The 6,938-nt window shown below is 43.4% G+C and overlaps 1 protein-coding gene across 1 annotated transcript in view; it reads right to left on the bottom strand.

The window, feature by feature from the left end:
- Positions 1 to 2,683: 2,683 nt before the first annotated feature.
- Positions 2,684 to 6,938, bottom strand: part of LOC115590052 (zinc finger protein 239-like) — a 285,383-nt gene continuing 281,128 nt past the window's right edge. Inside the window, exon 5 of the mRNA XM_030431310.1 lies at positions 2,684 to 2,746. The gene's annotated coding sequence lies outside the window, so the exon portion shown is untranslated. The remainder of the gene's footprint in view (positions 2,747 to 6,938) is intronic.

The raw sequence follows: 6,938 nt of genomic DNA, 5'->3' as shown, positions 1-6,938 counted from the left end.
GTTGCCTATCACTGTTCCTGTATCTACCTTTACATTTCTGGATAAGCTTGTTTCCAAATTCATATGGCAGAACAAAAGGCCTAGAGTGAGACTCAAAGTCCTCTGTGCACGCAAGAATAAGGGTGGATTAGCCTTGCCGCATTTCAGAAGTTACTATTGGGCAGCACAACTTGGAAAATTGGTTTCATGGATGAGATCAGATATAGACACAAAATGGGTACATATAGAGCAAGGTTCAGTAAAAAATATATCGCTCGCAACCCTTCTCTTTCTAAATTCAAAAGTAAGGTGTAAACTAAGGATACAAAATGAATATGTTAATCACACATTAAAGGTTTGGGAGAAGACAAGACGACTGTTGAATTTACCTCTATCTCTATCAAGGGCAGCAAGAATAACTACTGCCTGTGACTTCCTGCCAGCAAAAATGGACAGTGGTTTCACTAGATGGGCAGGGAAGGGCCTTATTACAATTAATCAATTATTCGAAGGAATGACTCTCAGGGCCTTCTCACAACTTCAAGCAAAGCATGGCATTGATTCTAAGGATTTATTTAGATATTTTCAAATTCGGCATTACCTGATGACACACAAAGAGTGGGACAAAATTAAAGAAGTTCCATCTAATTTTGAACAATACTGGATTGAGATAGCTGAGAATAAGATGAGCACTAAAAACACAATATCATGTATATATGGCAGGATCCGTATGGATACATCAGTGGATACACTTGATGTGAAAGCGAAATGGGAATTGGAGGCTAATGCCATTATTGCTGATGAGGAGTGGGAGAGTTCTTGGGTGCCCTGGCAGAAATGTTTAAGCAGCCCAATGTGGAGGGAATTTGGCTGGAAGTTGAGAGTAAGATATTTCAAAACTCCTTTGGTAATAGCGAGTTATGATAATAACTGTTCCCCCCTGTGTTGGAGGGGTTGCGGTATAACAGGGGACTTTTCCCACATCTTTTGGGATTGCCCTAAATTGCAAAAATTCTGGGAGAATGTGAAGCGACAAATATGTGAGATTTTGAATTTAAATAGACCAATTGAACCACAGCAGCTAATTTTGGGTACTGTATCGTTAACGGATTTAAGGAAAAATAGTGTGTTAATGCTCAGGGTTCTTTTATTGATTGCACATAAAATGATCACAGTAAACTGGCTTAAGCCCCATCCGCCCACACTGGACCAGTGGTCTCAAAGGCTGAAAGATGTAAATTGCATGGAACACATGACGGCAAACCTTCGACTCCAGACGGACTTGTATCTTGAAAAATGGTCACCTGTTATAATGTATTTGGAAAGGTGAGAATGCTGTCTCTGTACAACTGGGCTAGATGGTGTTTTTATTTTTATTTTTATTTTTATTTATTGCTGTTACTAATTAGATCCACAAAGAATATTCTTTCACCTCTTTGCTATTTGATTGTGCTTGTATTTTGTATTTTGTCAGTTTGATACCAATATGGGTATTGATACTTGTCATAATGTGTGAGACTCTGTCAAGGAACTTGTTCTAATAAATGTTCAAAAAAAAAAATGGAATCTATCTGTTGTTCAGCTGCAGTCAGTGGAGAGGAAACCACAGCAGGGTGAGAGTCAGTCAGAGAGGAAGGAGGAGGGTCTGACTGATGTGACCATGAAATGATGAAGTGTAGATGTCATATGAGTCGGTGTTAGGATGGAGGAAACACGTCTGCTGCGTCTGCTCTGTAAGTACACTCACACATCAGCTGGAAGAAACACACACTTTGTTTTGTGGAACATGAACAGACGTTAGTGTCCATGTTACTCTGACAGGACGTCACTTTTCACACTGTTGCTTTAAAAACAACATGAGCTGATGATGTTTCTTTGATACGACTGTCCTCCTCTGTGTTTCCTCTCAAACCAACCGGAGTGTCTTTTGTCTTTAGTTGTGACGTCAGTGCTGAGCGGCTGCACACACCAAGGTGAGAACACTTCCTGTGTGACTGATGAAGAGTTATTTAGTCCCTGATAGAACAGTTAGTGTTCAGGACGCTGTTTATGGAGGGAAATAGTTTGCACATACAATAAAAGAGTGAAGACTGTCTGGATGTCCACAGACTGGACGCTAAAGATAAATGTGCTGCTATAAAAATGTCATTGTGAAAGCAGGACTGCACACCATGCAGCACCATGCAGCAGCTGACAGAGAAAGTGCAGAAACAATATTGACATGTGAGACACATGAAGTCACATCTGCTGTGTGTTTGACACCAACTCTGAGAGTTCCATTTAAAACATGAGGAGACTCAGAGCCTAATACACAGAGGAGATCAGTGCAGGTCAACAAGGTCTACAGAGACTGGAAGAGGAAGAAGAGACACTTCTGTCCAAACTGACCATTATCATCTGTAACCACATCTCTCTGTCTCGTCCTCCAGCCTCTCTGAAGATCAGTCCTCACACATCTCAGCTGTTTGTAGGAGAGTTTGTCTCTCTGAGGTGTGAGGAGGACGACAGCTCTGATGGATGGACGGTGACGAGGAACACGACTGAAGACACCAGGACTCAGTGTGGAGCTGGCTGGGGAAGAAAAGATGGTTCTGACTGTAAAATCAGCTACATCAACACATGGGACAGTGGAGTTTACTGGTGTGAGTCCACAGGCGGAGCAGCCAGTAGCAGCATCAACATCACTGTCACTGGTAAGATGAGGCTGTTGTAACTCCAGCAGGTCTGAACACTGAGTCTGTCTTTCACCTTTTCACTTTGGCTGAGCCTGAGAGAGACAAAGACAAGAAGACAGACAGGTGACCTTCAGGAGGCAACAACACTGGGTGGAGCACTGAGTCTGCCTCCTCAACATGTTGTTCATCTGTCAGTCTGAGATTATGTTCAACATGTAGAGATGATAAATCAGCTCCATGTGCCAAATGTTTCTCCAGAGAGATTGTTGTGATGAAGTGTTGCTGAGTACAGGACAGGACAGTGAGACTGCTTGTGTGAGTCAGAGGATCCAACAAGCTGAGTTTGATGCTGTGAAATCACACTTTAACCTGCCCATGTTAGCAGCAACTTAATACATTTTGTACGTAGTAGATATGTTAAAACACTGTGAAACTTTACATGTCTTGATGTTTTAAATTAGTTTTGTCTTTAATACCACAGCTGGAAAACCTCGACATCTTGTTAAAGTATAATATTGAACCATCATGTGATTTATTCTCCTCTATATAAAGTTTGTGGGTCTCAGGCTGACATAGAACAAGAGGAACAGACCAGACAGGAGCAAGTTCACTTTCTTAGTTTGATCTGGTTTCTCTCTACAGTGAAATGACTGAATGAATTCATCTGATTTCTGTGTTGATGAGAATCTTTTGATCATTTTAGAGAAACCTGCAACGACAACTCCTCCTACAACCATCTCTGCTTCACCATCTTCTCCTTCGACCTCCTCTCCATCAGCTCCTCATCCCCCTCCTGACCCTGTGTGGTCGTTTGTTCTAGCTACTGTAATTTTTCTTTTCCGTCTGGTTCTTCTGGTTGTTGTGGTGGTTCTCCTACTACTGGTTTTTCCAATTGTGAGAAGGCTCATCATCAGTAAACCTAAAGGTTAGACACATTCAGACATAAAAAAGATGACAACATAAATTGTGTTCCTCATTATTTGTCTCAGCCGTGTGCTGCAGTTCTCTTCTGCAGGCTGAGATTTGACCAGAGTGAGAAGAAACAACAGTGTTGACGTTCTGTCAAAGACGTCTCTGTTCTGTGTTACAGAGATGTCTACTGAAGTTAGCATGCTAACCAGCTAGCCACTCAACCTCTCACAAGCCCCGCCCCACTCCTCCTCTGATTGGTTGCTTTGTTGGTTGTGTTCTCTATGCTGGACTCAAACTGTGACTCACAGGAGCTTCATGATGTTTGTCTGTGGCAGTTTCTGAGCTGTAGTTTGTGCGGCAGCTGCTTCTCTGCCAGCCGGCCTGTCCGCTCTACTAATGAGCCCAGAGACACTCTGACAGTGAAGAACAGCTCCAGAGGACGAGCCACTCAGACAGAACCAGCAGAAGTCCAGAAGAGAGGCCGAGGAGGTTGCTGTGTTTGCCTGCAAGACTTCAGCTCAAAACCCTGAAAAGAGTCGTCAGAGCTGCTGTGAGTCACAGTTTGAGTCACACATAGAGAATGTGACCAACAAAACCAACCAATCAGAGGCAGAGTAAGGCGGGCCTAGTTTCAGCTGGAGATGTAAAAGCAGCCAGTTCACTGCTGAGTCTAATAAGTCAACAACATAAACTAATAAACTAAATGTGAAGAAAGGAAATATTTTGACTCCTTTTTCATTATAAACAGAAAAATCCAACCGTCCACAGTCTGAACTCAAGTTTCTGTCTCTAACTGAACTCAGACCAGTTTAATCTGCTCGTTAACTCGTCGTCAGACTCACTTCATTCAGACTGGACACAAACTGAGTCACAGTCACCAGAATAGTTCTGGTTTGTCTCCACAGTCTCCTCTGGTTCGGCCCAGATCAATCCTCAGGTCATAGAGTAACATGTGAAAATATTCTGTCCATCAGCTAATAGACCTACTTAGCTCCATGGCTAACTGAGCTACATGCTAACAGCAGCTAGTCACTATAGCCAGTGAGAATAGTGAGCAGCAGTTAGCGGTTATGCCCCAATCAATCAATCAATCAATCAATCAATCAATCAATCAATCAATCAGCTGTTGATAAATGATCTCACTCTCTCCTTCTGCAGGAAACTACCTGCCCGTCTCCATGGAGATGGCTCCTCCCACCCAGGCTGGGCAGGGATTGGCTGATGAGTACGATGATGTCATGGCTGCTGTCACCACAGAGCATCACCTCTGAGTTGATCCAACGTGTTCTCCTTCTTCTTCAGTCACGTTTCCTTCGTAGGAGCCAGAACTCTTCCTGTGGAGCTGCTCACCTTCTAGGTTCTGTTCTTGTGGATCCTGCTGCCTCTTCTTGTGAGACCCGCCCTCCTCCTCCTCTGATTGGCTTGTTTCTGTGGTGTTCCCACCAGAACTCTTCCTGTGGAGCTGCTCACCTTCTAGGTTCTGTTCTTGTGGATCCTGCTGCCTCTTCTTGTGAGACCCGCCCTCCTCCTTCTCTGATTGGCTCGTCTCTGTGGCGTTCCCACTAGAACTCTTCCTGTGGAGATGCTCAGCTTCTAGTTTGACGGGTCGACTGCTGATTGGACTCTTGTGTTGTTCACTGAGTCGGTTCTGTCTCTGTGATGAAGTTGCTGTTCTGTCTCTCAGTGAACTCAGCTTGATGTGTTGATGTTCTGATGGTGTCCAGCTGATCCACTTTCTGTAAAGTGTTTCTTTAGAGACCTTCAGTCCTGATCCGACGCTGAGAACGATCCTCTTTGACTTCTGTCGCTTTGATTTACTTTCTGGATCCTCAAGCTTTGTGACTGTTTCCAGGTTTATGTGACAGTATTCAAGGTTTTCAATGTGGTCTGAGACTTTTGGACCTGCTGTATCTAAAATGTTGAGCTGCACATTAAACAGACTTTATCCTTCAGTATCATTCAGTGTGTTCCCTTCAGCTGTGTGTTGACACACCCTGTTTATGTAACACTGCACATCAGAATTGATGACCAGAACAAAGACTTCCTTTAAGTCCAACAACAGAACAATGTTCATGGTTTTAGATCCTCGGTGCATTTTCTGCATCTCAGACTGACCTTTAATCTGAAGATTATTCATGTTCTAGTTTTTTATGCTCTACATAAACGACAGCTTCCTCTTGAGTCCAGTAAACTGACCTGAAGCTGTGAGGTTTCTCACGACACTCTGCTCGAGCTGACAGTGACGTGTTTGTCCTTGTGGTGAAATGTGTCAACTGGTTTTAATGGCAGATAGCAGCTTTGTGGTCGTCCAGGTTCCTCTTTCCCATAAATACCCTCCAGTTGTTCACTTGGCTGCGTCTCTCTGACAGGAAGTCTTCACTCTGTGCCGCTCGCTCAGAATGATTGACGGGTGGATGACACGACATGATTGGTTGACACTGGTTGGTTCAGCTGACGGAAGCACACGTGACATTTAGTTTACAGGAAGAAGACACAAGTTAATTCTCCAACCTCGGGGTCGGGCCCCTCCAGAGGGCCAACAGATAAATGTGAGGGGTCGTCACATGATGGATGGAGAGGAGAAGAAACAAACTCTAATACAGAACATCTGTTTCTGCTTTTATTGTGAAATATTTAAGGATTTTAATCCTTTCAGCCTCAAACTGTTGAAGTCAACAACTAACAACTCACTGACATCTTAAAGTTGTATTTAGTAAAAGGTGACGAGATAAAGACTGAAACAAACCGGTTTAAAGAGACAGTTCTGGTCTCTTGATGTGACGCTGTATGAGACTCTTGTCTCAGTCAGTGTATTTAGTTTATTTCCTGAGAAGGAAATGTGTTGAAATAATAAAGATCATAATTCTTTCATAACGTGCTCTGAAACATAAACTTCAGAAAGGTAAAACCTGCTCATGCAGAAGGAACCAGAACCACAGGTCTCTCTGAGGCCGTGACTCAGTGTGACCTGTGGACCTGAGTCCATAAAGACACTGAGGACAGTGGAGATGCAGGACAGACAGAACACCAGCAGGTGGCAGCACCATCAGATCACAAGCTGGAGGGTGAAGAAGAAGATTACAGAGATGAAGGAAGTGACTCCTGAAACTACAGACAGCTGCTTGTCTGTGATCGCCTAAATGATTTTGATTTCTTCAGTTTGATCTCTTGAAGTCTGAGTGTGTTTCTGTGATCACATGTTCACCTGACTGTTGAAACAATGTGAAGCTGCTCTCTGAATGAAGCCAGCTGACCCAGTTATTTACTACATGATGATGCAGAAACTTCACAGCCTAAATCTTCTCAGTGGTTCACCGACTGAACAATCAAAACTCTTCAAACTCAGACTGTGTGTGCAGACTGTGAACGATG

The sequence above is a fragment of the Sparus aurata genome, chromosome 10 (assembly GCF_900880675.1).
Source record: "Sparus aurata chromosome 10, fSpaAur1.1, whole genome shotgun sequence".
Lineage (NCBI taxonomy): Eukaryota > Metazoa > Chordata > Actinopteri > Spariformes > Sparidae > Sparus > Sparus aurata.
Note: the sequence above shows the minus strand (reverse complement) of the source record. Positions and strands in the feature narration are given on the sequence as shown.